This window comes from Festucalex cinctus, chromosome 14 (genome assembly GCF_051991245.1).
Source record: "Festucalex cinctus isolate MCC-2025b chromosome 14, RoL_Fcin_1.0, whole genome shotgun sequence".
NCBI lineage: Eukaryota > Metazoa > Chordata > Actinopteri > Syngnathiformes > Syngnathidae > Festucalex > Festucalex cinctus.
This window is the reverse complement of record NC_135424.1, coordinates 20,942,566-20,964,842: the sequence shown is the minus strand read 5'-3', so window position 1 is coordinate 20,964,842 and position 22,277 is coordinate 20,942,566. Positions and strand designations below refer to the sequence as shown.

The 22,277-nt window shown below is 39.9% G+C and overlaps 1 protein-coding gene and 1 long non-coding RNA gene across 2 annotated transcripts in view; both read right to left on the bottom strand.

Annotated features, from left to right (window-relative positions):
* lrmda (leucine rich melanocyte differentiation associated) overlaps nt 1-22,277 on the bottom strand; it is a 267,111-nt gene that overhangs the window by 6,794 nt on the left and 238,040 nt on the right. The window lies entirely within an intron of this gene.
* LOC144001371 (uncharacterized) lies at nt 1,389-3,627 on the bottom strand. Its single transcript, XR_013278466.1, has 3 exons — nt 3,399-3,627; nt 2,662-3,081; nt 1,389-1,846 (listed from the first exon to the last, which is right to left on the bottom strand). It is a non-coding gene; the product is annotated as an uncharacterized LOC144001371 (long non-coding RNA).

Sequence of the window (22,277 nt, the reverse complement as noted above, 5' to 3'; positions counted from 1 at the left end):
TCTGCTGATATAATCATCATCTAAAGTTTCACGATTTGTCCTTCACAGCTTTCTCGAGTTTTAATTTTACGTAAAGTGTTTAGTTTCCTTGTTTTTGTACCATTAGTGTTATGTCATTGACAATGCATAGATTTACATGTTGGCAATAAACCTTTTAAAATCTAAATATTGGCAAGATATGGGTTTTGAAAGGCCAAGCACTTGCAAAAACCCGGATATGGTCTTAGTATTTATAAAACACTAACATCTCTCATAACTAGATTCTTGTTCATATAAACACATTCAGAATACCTCCATTGAACAAAGCATTGGTCACTGGTTTCTTCTTCTTCTTCACAAAGTGTTTCCATACACATTTTATTTAGCGTATTGAGCGACATCCATATAACATCTTTGATTGAATGTAGAAAGTAAAACCAAAAAGGACGTCTATTTGCATTGTCCGTGCGTCACACTTTCGAACGGGGTATTCCAATTGAGCACAATGAGCATGTTTACTGAAGTAGTTGTCTGCTCAAGCGTGTGAATGGTTTATCACACATTTTTCAGAAAGCAGAATTTTGACCTTAACCCCAAATATTGACTGCATGTAAATGTAGCCAATGTGCTGTTGCTGTCTTTATATTGCAAGTTCAGTCTTGCCATTTTATGCACTTTGCATGACTTTTCCTGCCTGTGTTCAGGCCGTGGGGTGAACCCCAAAAAAGTGCCTAGAAAATGAGTTTCGCTCCACTGTCTGGGCACTACTTGTTCAATGCATTTTTTGATAGATAATACCCTTCTGAACTTTGGGTTAAAAGTTCACCCAATTTCCTGCCCCAATTTTGTCACAAGCCAGAAATGCATATTTAGGTAAATAACAAAAAACGAAAATCTTGTGCTGCTGTTTTTGGTTGTAACACGTCTTACATTAAATTTGGCAACAGAAAATCATTCCCAGATGTTATAAATACATGTACCTAACATCAGAAACAAGTATTGGTGGTTTGGTGCAATCATGTGAATTTAGATAATTAAATATATTAAATTTGTGCCAAAAAAAACAAAAAAACGCTTCAACTAGAAGTGAAACCAGCACACGGATGTTACATTTAGCTATGTTTATGTTTCATATATGAAAACAATTCACAACCTATTACGTCATGAAAGGTACACAAGAAGCAGCATACATTGGCCAAAAATACTACCATGCACCACAAACCTGGAACAAGGCAAAATGGACTAGATGAAAATAGATGCATTCAGAGCCCAGATTATTATAACATATAGAATATTTATTAAAGTATCAGATTGTGTCATCACAGCATGTCATTTATACCCCCCGCCCCCCACCCCTGCCCCCCACTCAAAAAATATTAATAAAAAAAAATAAAATAAATAAAATAAAAATCAAATGTGCATTCACAATAAAACCTTTGGAACTTCATTGGAACAGCTCTCTTTTTTTGGCAGACCAATTTAACAAAGGTCTGTGTTGTGGAAAAATGGAATACAGACATTTTTATTTTTGCTTGAAAAGTGTTAAAATGGAGAGTTAACATCTTGATAATGAAACAAACAAAATGGCAAATTTTACATAGATTTTACAGCCCTGCACTGTAAAGTGTCCTCGTATGCCCTGTGATTTTACAACCTGATGTTTTACCAGCTATGTGTTAGTGTCACTTTCTTGGCTTACGTCAGTAGACTCAGTAGTTGATGTATCTGATGAGTGAGGTACCCTGTCTAAAAGTTTGTCAGTTGTTGCTAATGTCTACAAAAACCATTGCAGAGTTGTTGCTGGAAAGGGGTGTGAAAAACCAGCTGGGGGAAATCACACCTCAATCTTCGTTTCAGTATATACTGCCTGGAATAGAAAATTGAAGGGAAAGATGAGCACAAGATACACATATTCACATCACACTAGGGCTGCTCTATTATGGAAAAAAATAATCATCACAATTATTTTGGTAATAATTGAAATCAAGATTATTCAAAACAATTATATTTTGTTCAAATCAAGAAAATATTTAAACATTTGAAAATAAGACAATTACAATCATATGAAACTATAATTATGTAAGTTGCTTTTGGATCCAACAAAATTTATAATATATTATTATTATTATTATTATTGTTGTTATTATTGTTATTATTATTATTATTATTATTATTATGACGTTAGCAAAAATTTGACGTTGGGGTGCAGTGTGTGCAGTAAGCTAGTTTTGACATGGGTGTGTGGTAAAATAACTCGTGTAGCGTGCCACAACTCAAAATTAGTATTATTAGTGCTGCAGCTATCGAATATTTTGGTATTCGGATATCCTACTGAAAATTCTAGTGAATAATGGTATATTTGGATAGAAATAAAAATATACCTATAGGCCTATATACTTTCTCGGTCAAAGAACAATTATAAATACAGAAGACAAAAAAACACATTTGCATATAATAATTAACAACCAACTGGTTTTCATTTTTAGAGAATCAATTTTATTTATTTATTTATTTTTAACTTAAATTGAGCTTGTCAGCAAACTATTTTTTTTCTGAAACAGTGAGATTTTAGACAAATCTCTTCCCATAGATTTCAGACAATGTTTTTTAGTGTGAAGATTTATACGTTACCTGTAGTCTGAAGCATCAAGATCCCCATGTTTCTTAGCACTGTTCACAAACCTCTTAGCTTGTCCATTCTCATCACATCTTTGTCAACTATAATCCTTTGACGGATTACTTGTTCACAAAAGAGTTTGTAGCTCTCAGCATAGGGTTGTCTGAAACACACCTACACTCACTTAACATGTGCAGAGTCATGCTTTCTAATTAATGCTGTCTCGAAATGTAAACAGAATACAAGTGACATATTGCTGACCAATGCTTTACTTTTGAAATGTGTAATTTTAGCAAAGTGACAATGAAATAGTGCAATGTAACAACTCACATTTGTTCGTCCCTGGTTGCTGTTTCTGTTGACTTTAAGAACCTTGTGTAATCTCTGAAACAAAACTGCACCTCCATTGTGACACAGTTTTTTGTCTTGAATATGCAGAAGAATGGAACAGTCTTTCTTCATCTCAGCTGCCTGCAGCAACCCGCCTTTAGACAAAAAAGAATTACATTATAAGTGTTATTGTCACATCACCTCTTTACAGTATATGCACATCACAGATTTAAGTAAAGTGTTTGTTGAGGTTGATGAGAGAGAGTTTGGGGAAAAGGGAGCGTGTAGCTGTGACTCTCTATTATGACTCTGATGGGCACAGGTAACTCGAGTTTGGTAACAACTGTTGGATTCACTCGATAAATCATTCAGCAGCTCGCGTTTTTACTAAACTATAGCCTTAAAACTTAACCTAGCAACAAATTATTTTCAACCCTATACTAAATATAGGTCACGTGTGTGTAGCACATACCTGCCGACAATGTTTCTGCTTTGGCGAGATGATCCCTCTTCCGTGTGCCTTCCGATCCCAGACGAATATACTTTGAAATTTATTTTTACAAATGATGCCGATGGCTGGAAGGACGGGGCCAGCTGAAGCGATGGGCAAACCTGAACGGGAACGAAGTTTTTTCACCACTTTCTTTTTAACTTTTTTCTCCTTTCGCTCTTCTTCGCTCTCCGACGTTGTAGTCGCCATTTTTGATATGCGGTTGCTATGGTGAGGAGAAAGCAGCAGCTACCTGATTGGCTCATGTGACCTAAATCACACCACTACCGACCTAATGGCACTACGCCCACACCGGAGATCACTGCGCCTCATCGCAAAATAGTGCGGTGCGGTGTTTCACCACCGAAAATACAAAATTGGCAGGTTTTCAGAGGGTGAACTCCACGGATTCTTACTTTCTACTAATAAATCTATTTTATGAAGTCAAGATTATTTAGTGCCCCTGGTAGTGGAGCGAAACTGAACGAAAACGTGTGTGACCTGACGGCCTATAGGCAATGCCTTTAGTTTTCTTTTGCATTTTCTCGAATGATAACCTCCGTTCTCATAAACACCATGCCTAAATTAATTGCTGAATCCACAAACAATTTAATAAAATGAAGCAAGATACGTCTTAATTTTCTTTACTGACTGATGCTACCATATCATATTACGTCTGTAAAGCAGCTGGAAAAAAGTGCTGCTACATGTATTACTTCTAGATGAAACATTTAACCGCTCATGTTATTCTTTTTAATACCTGGTGCCTCCTAAATGACGACTAATAGAGTGATCCTGTTTGTGACACATTTAAAAAAAGGCCATTCATTAGAGGTCGCACACACACACGCATACACAATTATGCAGCGATAAGAGAAAGTGAGAGAGGAGGGAGCCGGAGAGGCTTTAGTGATTGTTCCCTGCATACTATCAGCTTGACTCTTTTCAAGGGCCATCAATATGTCACAGACAAGACACATCCGACGGATGTAGCTTTTAACATCAAGGTTATCTATTCTTGGCATGAATCCACTCGCTGTCTCCTTTTCACGTCCTATAACTTATTCCCCTCGGCCTGCCTCTTATTTTCTCCTCCATTCTTTCCCCTTTTCACCAATTTCTATTACTTTATTCCTGCACAACCCCACCCTGCAGTTTGGCCACTTAGCCAACAATTCCATCAGTGCTGCCATCCATCAGGGGGGAAAAAACGCAACGAGGAGTGGGGGGGAAAAGCCAATTAACAAGGCAATTACACTTTCGGTATTATCTCTAAGGAGTGACAAAATGCTAGGATGCATGTGGGGGAGCTCATATGGGGGCTTAGAGAGGGGGTCCGAGCTTTCTGCAAGAGTGACTTATGAGCACGAGGTGTATGCCGCTGTGAGCCACAGCTATTATTGTGGTCACCATCCATCTCCAGTCACCCTTTTATCAGCTCAGCCCAACGTCATGAGATGCAGTCGGCACCTACCCGCTACTCGGGGTGCATGGGTGGGGGTAGCTAGATAGATAACCCCTCTGTGTCCCATAACCCAACAGCCATTGCACTGTGATGTAGCTTGTTATGGCACGCAAAGCATGTCCCCCCCTAAAATATTGGGTATGTTTTTCATTTCATGGATGAAAGACAATGAGGTAAATCAAATGACCAATGAAAGCTATTAATCACCTCAAAATGGCAACAGGAGAGGAAATGAGGACACAAATACTCCATATGTGTGTGTCCCATATGCCACAAAGCTGCTTTGCAGTGCTGAAATATGACACAAAATTACTCACATATTATAATGCTGAACAATGTTAACAGGCCTCCAAATGATGGAAGATAATATAAGATGTTGACAATGTTTGATTGTGGGATGAGGGGGACAGTTTTTTGGCAGTGAGTATTAACTAAGTTTGGACAAGTGCTACACAGAGCAATAACATAACATTAGCAACAATGTTATTGCGTTAACACACCATTAATCTTCCTAGATGTTCACATCCAACATAGCATATATACCTTATTTCAGTAGAAGTCTGTAGAACTTGAAACAGCACCAACTAGCACAAACTGAGAGATCTGTCAATATTCTTATCCACAAATTTAGGTGATACAGCCAAGTCAACCGCTGGGACCAAGCCCCATCGCAAAATTTCACGAGTGACTGACTCACTCTTTCCTAACTTTTTTGTATATTTGTCTGATGAAGAGTTTAAACAATACTGTATTTATATCCAAACTATGAACTCCAATTAATATAATTTCAAACGTGTCCTTGTAAACGGCTATGTTTAGCTGGGAATTGACCTTGATTGAAATGAAATCTTCACCACCCTCCTATTTGTTGTCAAGCTATGAGCTGGTGGCCAATACCTGCTACTCTCTACACTTTGCAAATGGTGAATCATGAATAGGCAGGGTTCATTGTATTTCATGCATTATATACATTGTATTTGATGCATTATATAGGCCTATACTCTAAAACGCCGTATCCAAACTACGGCCCGGGGGCCATTTGTGGCCCGTCGTCCATTTTTCAGTGGCCCGCGACATATGCTAAAAATGGCATTTGACTCAGTTCAAATAAAATAAAAACAAAAATGTTTGGAGATGGTGAAAGAAAGAAGGGAGGGTGTCGAAAAACACAGGTGCCATTAAAGGTTATTTTAGTTAACTAAAACTAACGAAAAAACTAAAATAAAAAAAAAAAATTTCGTTAACGAAATAAACTAAAAACAAAGATGCTTTTTAAAAAAAGAAAAGTAACTGAAACTACATTTTATGTTTACAAAACTAACTAAAACTAACTATAATTATAGCAAACATGTCCTTCGTTTTATTCCTTGGTAATTAATTTAATGCATGAGCCTTTGGGGGTGATTTTAAATGTGATTTTTAGTATATTTATTTTGATACAATTTTTTACAATTACATTTTTTTAAAATTACATTTTTTTTATTTTAAATGTGATTTTTAGTAGATTTATTTTTATACAATTTTTTACAATTACATTTTTTACAATTACATTTTTTTTTTTATGTGATTTTTAGTAGATTTATTTTGATACAAACCAAAGCCCATGGTGTTTTTTAAATATTGCACACAAGTAATACACATAAAAAAACTAAAACTAATACTGAAACTAATTAAACTAAAACTAAGCATTTATTAAAGAACTAAAACTAAAAAAAAAAAAACTAACAGAACCACCCTGAAAACTAATTAAAACTAACTAAATTAAAAAAACAACAACCTCAAAACAAAATAAAAACTAAAATTAAAAATTAAAAAACTATAATAACCCTACTGCCATATTACAAATAAATTGGTTTATATACTGTAGAATTTTTCTAAAGAGGCAGAAGCACAAATAAATTATTTGTACATTTAGGACCAAACACAATTTCTCTTCATAACATTATGTGGTCCTTGCGTCATTCTGATTTTCTGTATGTGGCCCTCAAATGAAAAGGTTTGGACACCCCTGCTCTAAAACATCACAACTGAAGAACATTTCAGCTCAAATTAATTTTCCCGGTCACACGTTTGACAACTTGTTGCTAGGCAGAAGATGGAGCCAAAAGTCTGCTTTGAAAGAAAGAAAAGGGACAACTTTCGGGTGAAAGTGGACATTTTTCTAAAACATGGAGAAAATGCAACATGCTTTGCAATTTCACAGCAAACATGGCTGGTTGACTCTTGTGCGAAGAGCATCATGAGGTGCATGTTGTCATTTTAATGATGCGCATGCTCCACTGTGGTGCACTTCGTCATTTTAACAGCTGAGGTGACATCTGTTTCCCTCACGGGGACTCAAACAAAACTCCCGTGTGCAACTTTGTGAAGTAAAGTGACATTTACCCTCCTGCAATAAAAAATATTTAGTCCATTAAAAACAAATAGCTGCCGTCATGATGCATGTCCCACGCTCGGCCCTGCTCCTCGGCGCTCGCCTTCCCGACTGTTTACTGCGGCCAAACAACTGCAGCCGCTGCATGTTCTCAACTTCAGCGTATTGATTAAACTTTTAAATGGCTGCCATATAACCCTGGGACATCAGGGAGATTAATTTGCGTCAATGTTCATCTGTAATTCATTAGCCATTTATACTCTCCACATACACACAGGCTATCAGGGAAATGTAGGCCATTTTTCACCCAGCAGAAGCCAGGACGACGGCGGAGAGGGAGGGGAGGCAGGAAAGAGAGAGCTTGCCTACAATAGAAGAACAAATGCATAGCAAGCCATGCAGGATAATAACAGTGACAATTAATTGTGCAGCCTCATTCAAATATTAGGAACTGATTATTATAAAGCATATCCATTTGAGTCCAGAGGAGGTTGCTACAGGTGATGAGATATGATTATATTTAGACTTGGTTGTTCAACAAGGCTATTTTGGAATACCTTATTCCAAATAACTGGAGGCAATTGTAAATTTGCGATCATGAGATGGTTCAATGTTGAGCAGAAGTAGGCCAGCAGACTTGGTATACGGCATTGCTTGTGCTGTACTCAAGACAACACTTTTAATGACAGCAATGGAAAATATTGCCATAATAGTATGATCCATCCATCCATCCATTGTCTTGACCGCTTATTCCTCACAAGGGTCACGGGGGCTGCTGGCGCCTATCTCAGCTGGCTCTGGGCAGTAGGCGGGGGACACCCTGGACTGGTTGCCAAACAATCGCAGGGCACACAGAGACGAACAACCATCCACACTCACACGCACACCTAGGGACAATTCGGAGCGCCCAATTAACCTGCCATGCATGTCTTTGGAATGTGGGAGGAGACCGGAGTACCCGGAGAAGACCCACGCGGGCACGGGGAGAACATGCAAACTCCACCCAGGAAGGTCCGAGCCTGGACTCGAACCGGAGACCTCAGAACTGGGAAGCGGACGTGCTAACCACTCGACTACCGTGCCGCCCTAATAGTATGATAATATAAATAAATGTATTTTATTTTTTGATGCAGGACACCATTGCTAACTATACAGACAGTGGACCCCACATACTCACGTTTCGCCACCCGCAGATTCACTTATTTGCATACATACATATTTTTATGTATTTAAATGTCCCCCCCCACCCCCACCCCTTTTTTTTTTATGGAAAATGCATACTGAATCTTTATCAGCGTTCGACAGTTTTGTTTTGTGTTTGTTTTTAAATTAAAAAAAAAAATCCAGTGCATTTCAATGCGTGTCAATTATAGATGGAGTTTCGATATTTTCTGGCCAGCCTGGTCCATATACCAATGGGGGGGTCCACTCTATTATGATTGACTTTTTCAGTGACCACGGTGTCTATTTACTGTACCGAGCATCTTTTTCCCAATTATTGTGTGAAATTATTAACATGATCAGTGTCCTCATAACTGAATGCAACCAATTATTAATAACATTATAGTAAAATATGATTAAAGTTGAAATTTGAGTAAATGTATTTCAGAAATATGTATCAAACGGGTAGCCATTTGCATTAATCAGCACCCAAGAAGTTGCTTGTACAGATGCCAAGTCTGCTGTGAAGTTGGTGGGTGTTGTGTGTTAATATACATATATGCCATGACTTATGAGGGTATAAGTCATATATATGAGGTCTAATCAGATGTATTTGTTGAAGCATACAGTGCACATTGTATGCCACTATTTGAGGAAATATGGAAAACAGACCACGAGTATCTGTCTCAAAGCATAATTTATGATAACGTTCTCAAGAGAGTTGGTGTATCTAAAGAGTGTATATCATGTGCATTCTAAATTACTTGCAATGTAACACAGAAACAGGTATCATTTTAACAATATAACAAAACACTCCATCACGGTCATTTGACTAAATGGCCATAATCAAACGCTTTAAATAGAGAGCTGCATTATTCACTGATGGCTGAATTACAGTTATAGGCGGATAAACGCCTATCAGTCGCTGTACTTCCAACCCGCCAGGACAAGAAAGGAAATTGAATTCCGGGGCACATAAATTTTGACTGAAGTATGATATCAATGTTGTGTGTCTGTGGGTGTGTGAGTGGAGGTGGAAGGAGATTCTAATGAAAAAAAAAATGGTGAAATTAATTTTGGTGACATTTATTCCACATGCAGCCAGGAGAGAACAGTGGTTACAGTAGCTCTGGAGTGCGGAGATAAGACGAGGGCGCTTTCACGAGATTATGAAGTTTCCTTGGAGCGTCTTTCACGAGGCATCCGCCGCTGTCATCCAGCAACTCTCACAGAAAAACAATTACAAAAATCTCCTGTCAGCGCCACAATGACAAGACGATTACTTACTGCGCCAGTCAGTTAATGACATTGTCTACCCTTAAGGGCGCGTGGAGACACTAATGATGCCACTAATCACCAGCGCTCATTTTCTCCATCAACATATGAATCCCACGCCACCGCACGGACGTGACGCTGATCGATTGTGTTCTTCATTAGGCCCTGGATTTCTAATTAAAAGAAATGCTACAGATAAGTGTTTCAAACCTCTGACCAGGACAGTTGGGGGAAAGAGTGAAAACAGCAATTAGAGCCTCGCTGGTGCTCGGTAATGTCGCCGTTAATAAGAGCTGCTGGTGAGTCACTCCATGAAGGTTTAATCACTGGGACAGGATTCAATAACAAAAGAGCGTAATATTAATCACCAGAGAGTGATAACTTCACTGTTCATCTCTTTGACATTGGAGGAAGGGATGAATTAATGATGCTCTCCATCTGAACACATTAAATAATAATTATCAGGCAAAACAGCATGAAAGGGACTGCGTAATGAACCCCATTGTCAGGTCAATTACAAGCACATAAAAGTCTTCAAAGGAAGGTAGCTTGTAAGTCCACGGCCACGGCGCAAGGACACAAGTGGCCTCCGAGAAGGGGATTTGGCGCAGAAATAACACACAGAGTGCATCGAAAATGCGTCTGGGTGAACACGCCTACTGTAAGAAGCCGGTAGCGGGGCGTTTGCCGTGCCACGCATGTCAAATTGGCTCGCCGAAAAAGACAAATGACGTGACAATGACAGTGTTTTGCCGGCTCCCGAACAATGTCAGTCGCTAAGTGCCACGTTAACTAAACCGCACACACAATGATGGACTTCACGCATCGTTGGACAAAATAGCACCTCACCACCTGTCACCACCGATTTCCATCAAGTCAAAAATGGTGGGCAAAATTTAGTGCACTGGTGGTTTTACATGCATCCAATCTTGCTCCCCATGCATGAGTAACCTTTCATTGATCAAACACAAATATTTGTAAAAGCGTACTTTCTTCACCTGTTGCATGGTTAAAACACAAGACTTTTGAAGACTCTAAATTGTCTGTAATGTTGGTCAACTTGGTCTCTATATGTGCCCTGTGATTGGCTGGTGACCAGTCCAGTCTAGCGTGTCTATGTTTGTTAGCATTAGGCTAAAAACATTCCCATAACGGAGAGCTATTTGAATGTTGTGCTGGGCTGGGCACAATTTAGTAGTGCTGTCACTATTGAATATTTTTAGAATCGATTAATATTTTGATTGGTCAATCAGATTGATTTTAATTTTGCAGTAACGTGTATTACAATAGTATTTTTTCCCCTGATTACGGTTTATTCACCAGTGATTGATTATTTCATAATTCGTGTTCATATAGTGCACAGTAAATTCTGTAGAGTAAATTTCACTATTTAGAGTGGGACCAAATAGACTCATTTTTAGCGTAATATTTACATTTGGAAGAGAGTAAAATAAAGAATTGGAAAAAAATAAAAATAAAATTGTCTTAAGGTAGGAACAAACACGACCTTCAGCTGGGAGACAGCCGATCTACTCCTGCTTTCTGCTCGTATTTTGCTCATTTCAGCTGCAGCTGATTCCATGATTGCATGGAATCTCCCCCAAGAGACCAAAAACGTCTTTCAGAGATTTAGGAAGCTCACCTGATTGAAGTGAGCAATTAATTATTTGTTGTAAATCGATCTGAACAGATTTCACAATGGTTTTGAAAAAGCCAGATGGTATTGTGTCAAGACAGCTCATGGAAGGTTTCAATTGCTGAACCAAGTCTACTACAGTATTTTGATCCACTGAGTCAAATTCTGTCATGGTAATTAAATTATTCCTAGGTGATTTTAAGTGCTGCATCGTTTTGTTATTTTGCTGGTTTGTAACAATGTTTGACCTGATGGCTTGTACTTTTTCACTAAAGAAGCAGGCAAATTCATTGCATTTATCTGATGAGAGGAGTTCTGCCGTTTGATTTGGGAGATTTGTTGTTTTACTCTCTTCATAGTGTAAATCTTAGTTTAGTCTAAAAGTGAGTCCATTTGGTCACTATCTAAATAGAGTCAAATTTACTGAAGAATTCACTGTGTGGTTAGAAAACAAGGGGGATTGATGTTGTACTGTTACCAGTTTGGTCATTGTTTTACAAACAAACAAACAAACAAACAAACAAACAAACAAAAACGAACGAACGAACGAACGAACATACAAACAAACAAACAAACAAACAAACAAACAAACAAACAAACAAACAAACAAACAAACAAACAAACAAACAACCAAACAAACCACACAGGGTTCAATATGAACTGAAGTATTGTTCAACATTCAGCAACCTGGCAGGCTACACCTGATCACCTCCAGCGTCCCGGGATGGCCGACCCGCTTCACACATCAGCCATCATCCACTCCTTACTCCAAATCCTGGTCCTTATAGCTGACTTGCCTGTCTGGGGCCACACAGGCACCCAGTTATTAGAATCATTTCAGTCTATCCTGACGCCTGTGAGGCAGCTTCTACCTAGGGCTCCCACTCCCCGCCTGGCCGACCGGGTGCCAGGCCAGCTGGACAGTGATTGGACGTGACACGGTGGGGAGAAGGGCAAGAGAAATCGGAGATGGCAGCGCGATGCGGAGCGAGAGGAGGGCGGGTCCGTTCGCCAGGGCCCTCGTGGCGCACAGCGCGTGCCCATCAACACGGGTGAGCGTTAGCCGAGAGCCACTTGTCACAATGATGGAAGGGCAGGATCACTCACGTCAAGGCTTCATCTGACTGGAAGATATCAATCTCCGAGGCCTAATCTGAGAGGACACACTAAAATATCCTTTAACATTTGGTGTCCCAGCTCGCCCGCGCGTGTCTCCAGCCTCCATCTCCCCTCACAGCTGAAAATGTGTCCAAGCGCCATTGTTTGCTCGCACTTGTTTTCACGTCATTACCTCTGTCTCTGGTGCTGACAGTCAAATTATGACAGAGCAAATGGTATTTATCGCAATTCTCCGAGACAGTGTGAGTGAGGCATGTAACATAGGACAAGGTCACATGGTCTGTTTGATAGCGACTGTGGCGATTTTGTAAATCCATATACAGCACCCACGTGAGTAAGGTGAGTGAATAACCATCTTCAGTTTTTCTGTCAGCCACAGTTCAAAATGTATGAAATTATTTTTCCCTTTAGTATTTCACACACACTTCTCCATAATGACAAAGGGGAAAATTGTGAATAACAATTTGAGATCTTTTATAAACATTTACAAACATCATGATCATGCCCAATTATAGGTTTAGCTAAGTTGGACTGTAAAAGCAAAGGAAGTGAATACTTAATTTAATACGATACACATTCGTACATATATTGTGTATGTATATTTTTCATGTACTGTACTTTCCGGGCCACAAGCCGCAACTTTTTCCCATACTTTGAACAAGGGATGTCAAACTCATTTTAATTCAGGGGCCACTTTTACCCAAATTTGATCTGAAGGGGGCTGGACCGGTATGTCAGTGGCCTGTTAAGCTATAAGTAATGAAAGGTCAAAATACTTCCTGTTTTTAAATGTAGAAAAAAATAATTACACATACATTCTGAAAATATTCCCATTCATTATCTTATTGCAGAGTAATCTGAAATTTATGAGCAAAAATGAGTGCAACAGTTTTACATCAAATTTGAGTAACTGTCCAATTTTGTCAGTGCCCTCTAGTGGTAATTAGCAACAGCAGTCAATTTTATTGAAAAACTGCTGTTTGTGTGGTAGCCTCATGGGACAGATTGGACCCCGACGGGCCGATTCTGGCACACATTCTGGTATGTTTGACACCCCTACTTTAAACCCTTCAGCTTTAAATATGACAGTTTATTAATGTTAACAGATACTCTTGTCACATCTGAACAATGAAATTATCAAACTCGTCACAGTGGGCCAATGAAACTGTCTGAGTTCACCCTCTTCATGAATATTCATATCATGAAGGGAGGCGTAGATGCAGGAACTGACCAGATGCAAAAAGTGAAGCATAAAGTAACACAAGAGCAACTATTGCTGAAGTTTCCATGTGGATCCTGACAATGTGAGGAGCATAAAAATATCCACTATTACAAACGGGCTTAATAAATAAATAAATAAATAAATAAATAAATAAATAAATAAATAAATAAATAAATAAATAAATAAATAAATACAAAGGTGCAAACATACTACAATGACAACTACTAATATTACAACTAATAATAATGCATCATTAATTATTTGAATTGACAGCTATAAAAAAAATCCTCACAATACATACATTTTATTTTATTAAAAAGACTATTTGATATTGTAACAAAATAAAGCTTTGTTGATAATTCAAACTGCATTTTTGAAAACATATTGCACAAAATGTCACTAATACACTGGAGCAGTGTATTCAAGAATTATAGTACAAGTAGATCGTGATGCTGGCTGGAGGAATCGAAGCAAGAATGGTCCATAGCTTCCCCTAACAAAGGTGGTCACTCAAGACAGATGACTCCACAGAATCTCTTCGACTATTAATTGATAAGGCATATCCACTGCTCACATGAAGAGATGAGGCTATGAGGTCATGATTAACTGCTGATCCGTCTCACCTCATGAGAAATGATTTTCTGCTCTCTCTCTCTCTCTCTCTCTTTCACTCCTCCCCCCATTGACACTCTTCGGACTGTCCTCGGCCTTCCGTGCGCGTCCCCTGACAGGCGGAATAATAATGCTCGTACATCACTGCCCCCGAAAAGTCCAATAACCTAAATCTTCACTCGCCGCACAGCCCGGGACTCAATTACTTTATTGACATGTAATCTTCATAAGGGGAGAAATATTGAGCATGTAAGGTCAGCTGGTTATGAAGACATATTATCATATTATCTGCATGAGGGTTGTAGGGGCTCAGACCTGACAAAGCTAATTATAATGGTACATGTTTCAGAGCTCAGAGCATATTATCCGCTTGGCTGCTCGCTTGAGTCACAGCTGAGGTATGGCTGAGACGGGGATGAGATTTCAGGACTAATAGGGCCACGATGTCTTCTCAGGGCACGGGAATTAATGAAGCCAAATATTATCGACTGCACATCACAGCATTAAGCTCGGCGATTTGTCATGAGTGCCTTGTCATAGACTAGTGGCTTCTATAGGATATCACTATACAAGTTGGCCCAGAGGGATTTGTGTAAGGAAGCTACCAATACAATGGAACTTCCAAACTACTTCAACTTGGGTCACCATATTTTCAGAGACCGGAGTACCCGACGAAAACCCACACAAGCCCGGGAAGAACATGCAAACTCCACTCAGGAAGGCCGAAGCTCGGACTCAATCTCACATCCTCTGCACTGGGAGGCTGATGTGCTCATCAACCAGTCAGCCACCTTGCCACCCATAATAAATGACTTTAGAGCAGTCTACCAATCGTGGTAACAAGGTGCACTCCACAGTTGTCGTGCAGTGAAAAACGACAATTTTCATGAATTTATTTTTATAAAAGAAAAAAAAACTGGACAGGATGTAAAAAAAGTGGACATATCTGGGCAAAAGAGGACATTTGGTCACCCTAATTTCAACCAGTTTGGTGGGTATTCCTCTAAAGACAAACCAAACTTGGTCATGCCAGTCAACTTGTTACAGGGTGACTTCTGTTTACAACAGTTCCCGATGTTCTGATGTGCAAGCCAACCACAGGAGTAAACATGAAGAATTGCTTGCTGTTTTTCATCCATCCATCCATCCATCCATCCATCCATCCATCCATCCATCCATGCATTCATTTTCTGAACCGTTTATTCCTCACAAGGTTCACGGGGGGTGATGGAGCCTATCTCAGATGGCAATGGGCAGTAGGCGGGGTACACCCTGAACTGGTTGCCAGCCAATCGCAGTGCTGTTATTTGATATTTATGACCTAATCTTTTTTTTTTTTTTTTTTTTACACAAGTATTTACTTTAATTATGACTCACCATAGAGGTTATAGGTTAGCAATCGAGGCAATGTGAGTTCCAATCAGGTTACATACTCAAGTCAACTGGCGCCATTGTGGATTGCCTTCTGCTCTGGAGGTTCCAGTGTAAAATGTTAAGGCTTGAAGGACAGATGGTTGTTATCACTTACCTCCCAAGGTTATCTTAATATCGTCCTTCCAAGCTGCGCTTTTACAATCTACTGCCTGCTACATAAAGCAAAGCATGGGAGATAATGCAACATATATTTCCTCACTGAGACTAGAAGGCTCAGGACAAAAGAATATATATAGTTTAGCCAGAATCATACTGGGTCATAGGGCGTGAAACAAACAGTCGGCTAGCCCAGAGACATTGCATCTCAGGGTCACCGTGTACAAATAAAGAAGAGCACTGCTAGACATGTGAACAGCACACTCTGTCCAATGGTATGCCCTCTTCCTCTGCCTTTGTTTTTCAACTGCCTCAATCCTTAACTCTCAGAAAATGCCTGATATGGTGTTGCGTGGTCGTCGGGCGCTGCCAAAGGTTGTGTTAACACTTGCTAATGGTGTCAAACTGACACATATTTTAGCTTTCTTGTGAGGCTCTGCAGGCAGATGCCTCGGTACAAAAAAAAAGCTAGTATTTTTTTTTTTTTTTGTATCATAACAATTTGCTTTTAGCCATTCTGAATTGTTATACACTGATTGCCTGATATTTTTGTGCAAATTTCTCATCCCATATGCTCAACAAATATTACAAACCACATATAACATCTCTTTTCCATCCGACATGATACGGTTTGATTGCTACCAAACTGAAGGGATGATGTCTACATGCATAAATGTCCTGCAGGAGGACAAGGAAGCTTTTTATATCACAACAATCTGGGATACATATGTGTTTCTGACCAAAAATGACTCAGTCAATCCGTTCGTCTCGCACTGCAGTGACACAGCATGCCAGAAAGCATTCACAAATCAAATGATGACGGTGAAATAACTTGTCGGCCCATATTATCGTGACAGAGAAACCTGCTCTGTCTGTTTAAAGTGGCTTAATCAGTGGAATCGAAGTGACAGACTAAAAGGTTGTTTTGGGCTCGCTAGCATTTTCGGTGACCTCACTCTTTTCGGTCCAAAAGACGCTCTGAACCTTAAAAGACCTACAAGGTCCTCTAACTGTGGATACCCTTTATATTTTTCAGTACTGAAATGCTTGGCAGTTCAACATAATCGGCCTTTAAGTCCATCCGGTACAAGTTGACCCACAAAAAAAGGCACCGTGTTTATGTTTGATTCAGCTCAGTTTGTCACACGTTTGAATTCCGAGTAAATCCAGCATGTGCAATAATGTCCGTCTTCTTTACAAGCAGTGAATCCAAACAAGGCTTTCACACAGCCCGCTGCAATGAATAATACAAATGGCACATAATGTGCGCTGTGCTGATAGTCTGACAACAGTTTGTGCTCACACGTCACAGCTTAGTGTCTCCCAATTGTATATTGATGTCAAGGCAGCTGACAATAAATCAGTGCAGTCAGCGGGCGAGTGAGAAAACAGTTTAGACAATGGCCCGATGGAGCTTACCGTAATTGACAGATGAGTCCGGCTCTTTCCGCCACACTAGCTTTGGAGCACAGAGGACACCTGGGGATGAGTGTTTGTGCATGTGTGTACAACGGACAAGGACAGACAACTGGTATTTACGATCTGGTCTTCAAAATGCGATGACAAACACATTATACAATTGCAACACTGAATTAGTCAATATTAAAAACTCTGTGTCCAGTCAGAAAATTGGTTTGGGAAATTGGCAACCGCTACAAAAAAAAAAAAAAAAAAAAAAAAAAAAAAAAAAAAAAGACTATGTCAAGCTATGAGAAGTATTTTTAAAATCAAGGGGGTTGAAATCATATGAACGCATAATCCCTGAAAGATTGAAAAGGAATTGGTTGAAAATAAAGACCAACAGACAGGTAAGGAGATGTATCTTCAGCGAGTTGTAACAAATGTGGTTGGATTACACTAAAAAAAAATACAGAGTTCTTATTTGATATAGGTCCAAAACATGAGCAGCTTTCAAGTATGTCAATCCTTCCTTTTTCAGTATCGCTTATCCAAAGCAGGAATAAGGTGAAGCCTAGCCAAGTTGCCATGCATACTAGGTGGGGTCATCCTGGACTGGTCGTCAGTTGATCGCAAGGTAAATAGACTCTCACAAAGCACTTACATTCACACCTATGATATTGGCATTTTAGAGTCTCCAATGAACCAATCGGTTAAGCAGAAGATAATATACTAGTTAAAAATGGAATACATTTCTACAATATAAGCTCAGATAGCACCTCACTTTCCACATGGACATTCTACTTTATTGCATAAGTAAAATGCCCAAACTGAGGTCCTAAGATTTGGAATTCAACCAAAATTATTTTGGTTGTGTTGTCTCTAAGAGAGCATTTTATGTACATTGCAGTGTAAACAATCACGATCGGCCACTACAATCACTGCCTATTAGTGATTCATTGGCACGGATTGAGCTACTCCAATCATGCGTTATTGAAAAGTTCAATGATGATGTACGTCTGTTAAGCCATGCAGAATGTGTAGTCAGCCCACAGTGAATTGGAAGGTAATTTGTTGGAGCCATTTACCACACGAGCATTAAGGCGACGTGCATGTGTGCCTTGACTGATTACAGCGTGTGCTCAGTTACTATGAAAGTATAATGTACAGACCTGAAAATGATATATTAAACGCAAATTTAGATGTATGATACTATATTAAACACTGTGACTCATATGCTTCACAAGTACTCTGTAATACTAACTTTCTGTTTATAATCATCATCTAATCTGAAACATGAGACATTTGAAATGCGAGTAAACACCCTTAGTAATAGACAATAATTACTACTACAACTCATAGCAGTTGGTCCTTTTTAGCATGACAAGTTGTCTAACGTCTGGCAGCATATTAGCAGCTATTCATCAGAATGAAGGGTCGAGAGCCACCGCACGCAGACAGACTCCGCCTGCTCGCCGAGCCATTTGTTTTCGGCTAACGACACAGAAGAAACCTGCTGGACCCAACATCCATCCTGCTGGAAGCAAAAATATCCAAAACCATCTGGCAGCTAAGCCCTATTGTAAATTACCATGATGGACTCCCACCATTGGAAACCACGAAGCTCGGCTGGAAAGCGCCGAGCGTGTCTCAGTTTTCCCCGACAACAAATCATTGTGGAAAATGAAAAATAGCGCGGCCGCTTTGGAAATACTGGAATTTCAAAGCTGCTTCTAGAAATAAGACCTTCCCACTTGAGCTGATTTATGTTCTGCTTCTCTTCTGAGAATGACCAATGCAACTGGGAAGTAGACCAAAGTCCAAAGCTTTTCCCAAGCGCTCATGAGAGCTCATGTCCTTGTCTATCACGCTGACACATTTGGAGCGGAGGCCAGCACGTTACTTCAAACGCACATCTGTTTTCGCTTGAGCGGCGGGTGAGTCAGCTCGACTTTGTATCGTCGTAAATAGCGAAGGTTTGTCTGCAACGGTCACGGACGATAAAGATTTACGAGGCGTATTTGCCTGCTGCTGAGAAAATGCTTCAAAGTTGGTCATCATCATATTTCACAGCTGGTGGAAGAGGGAGGAAAACATATGACGGTTGAGCTTCAAGCTCATTGTTCACAATGCTTTATAAGGATACGGGAGACGTCGCAAGTCAGCCAAGTTGCTTGTGTCAGACACTCGAGCACAGACAGCCACTTTGCGGCTTGTCTCTGACATTCCACAACAGCCTGGCACTTCATCGTCCTTATGTTGGTTCTGCACTGCTGTGAGATGGCATCCACTCCTCAGTGGGGAGTCGTCGCAAGTCAGCCATGTTGGTTATGTTGGTCACTCAACCACAAATGGCCACTTCCCTGCTTATATCTGACATCTTGGAAGTGCCTGGCGATTCCTCCATGATTTGCAATGTAGAATTGAGCAATTCTAATCCAGTACAACTATCTAGCTAGCTAACAAAGCTATTTCTGAATTCAAGGTGACACCAGATTTGATGAAAAGGCTCCTCTCCCAGTTTATTTTGTTCACCAGTAACCCTCTACCTACTCTAAGTCTTGAATTTAGGACAGTCACTTGTCTCTGACATCCCACAACAACCATGGTAACCTCTCTTAAACCTTCCCACACGCTTCTGTGGGTCGGCTTTCCAATCCTGGACCAATCACAAGTGTCTGATGTTTTTATTGTATGTACGTTCTATGGTGGCATCAATAAATATATGTGGTTGGATGTGAACGTCGTTATGACCAAAAAAAAAAAAAAAAAAAAAACCTTGCAAGCTTCCCTAGTGACATCAAAGAGCAAGGTATTAAAAAAAAAAAAAAAATAAAACAAAAAAAAAAAAAAAAAAGATGTGTCCTCAAAGTGCACACAAAGAGAATTATTCAAAAACTGCGAGAGGAGTGCCACCCGGTAATGGAGCGCTAACAACACTTGATGGAAGGTGGCTTCTCTGAGAGCTGCCACATCAAGAGTTCAACAGTTAAAGCTGTCACGGAAGCCGAGGAGGTTATACTTGTATTTTAATCCATGCAGAGAAAGAAGACGCAATGCTGCCTTCCATCCAGGGTGACAAATAAGGACGAGGCCTGCCTCCACAAGTCAGCGCGCATTACTCTGGATGTGGACAGTGCAGTCAAGGATTGCTGGCCCAGATACCCCTTCCCAGTCCCAACTCAGCCAACTTTCCAGTCATTCATCTCCATAGGCTCGACTTTAATGGCCAGTGATGTTGGCGAGCCAATGCACTCGTGGGAGAAACAATATCATCTTACAAAGAAGCCTGCTTTCATCATCATTGTGATGAGCTGTGATATACAGCAGGAGATACACTGCATCATCATCCAATGGATCCATTTGAGTGACTGAGCCATCTACCTATGCTGGGATGATGAAAAACATATCATTGGTATACATCTGCACATGTATTATAGCATGCGTAATCAATCGACATCTGTCTATACTTATACTTTTTCCTGCTGCTGTTGGCTATTCTGCTCACGGGCTAGTGTTGTCATCTACCTGGTGCCCTCTTTTTTTGGTTACAACTATATTTTGCTGCAATACGCTTGCAGCTGGAGATCAAAAAAGCTGATTGAAATTGACTATATTGACAACAGCATTGAGACACTTACTGGAAGTGAATCTTCCTCGTGTTTCTTTTTTTTCCCATCTAAAAGACACGGGTCGCTAACTAGAGCTGAGGTCAGGGTTCTCAAATTCTTCTACATCAAACCTACAATGCATATTGCATCTGGACCTTGCGCTCTATACTACATACAAAGGGATGCTTCCCAAACTATTCCCACCAATTTTAAAGAACAATTGTTCAAAATGTTATACGAAGATGAAGACTTAAGATTTAAGGTAAACTGTAGTTTAGCCAAACCACTGATTGATTAATTAAAGGCTTGTCCTTTTGTTCATATAAAAAAACTCAAAATAAGCCAGGCCACTAAAATTAAAATGATTTGCAGTCAAGAGAATACTGTATATTAAAATAAAATCCAAGCTATGATGCAACCCATACTGATGATTCACATCCCTAACCCTAACCCTAAATCGAGCGCATTAAATCAACGCTGGCAAACTATGTATCGGTTTCAATAAATTAACTTGAACGCCGTCAAACTTGCTTGGCGTTTGGCTAAGTGCATTTGCGCGGAGAAACATGAAGTCATCAGTCAAAGCAACAACCTTTCCCTTCATAACGACAAGTTTCAACACTGGCAGTTTAGTCATCCATTAGTCATGTATCCTATCCAGATGTCTGGCGGTGGAGGCGGAGAAAGCAGCAGGTGTAGATCAGTGTGAGCCCAGCTGAGCTTTAAAAGGCAGCGCTTAGCACCCACCGCTCCGTCATCTGGCCTCTCCCCGGCCTCCACCAGCCTCTCGACAGCCCATTCCTCATCATTTACCCCTTTTTGGCAAGGCCCAGAGCCCTTCTAATGGGCTGCTCTGAATGCTTCCAGATGTTTGTTTATTTGTTGTGCTGCAACTATAAAACAGTTTACTTTCAGGTTTGGATCCGTTCCCATTGCTCCCATTTTTTCGGGTTGCGGGAGGGTTGGTGTGGGAGTTGTGGCGCACATCACCCCCAACATGAAATGAATGCGGCAAACAAATGTGATGTGCCCCATGGGTGTCGTCAGGAAGTTTTTTTTTTTTTTTTTTTAAAGCTTTGAAGGCTGCTTTCCTCCTGGGATTTTAATAACAGTTGTGCACCATTTAAGATACAGCCATACAAAGTAGCTGGAAGCTGGCCCAGAACAACAAGATTAAAAGGGCCCAGGGCTCATACTGTAAGGCACATTTGAGGCATTCTTCCTTGTCTGTTTACTCGACTTGTACAAAGATATCCCTTTCATTTACTGTTGTCACCGTTGAGGAATGGCCTACTCAAATATAATCTGATACCTGTATGAAAGCAGCTAGTGCCAGCCACATTTATTTACATATACAGAGGAAATGAAAGGCATTTTATTAAAATATCCTTGGCGCACATGGATATATCAATCAAGTCTGAAAGGTCTGTCTCACTTGTTCGGCTATAATTAGATCAG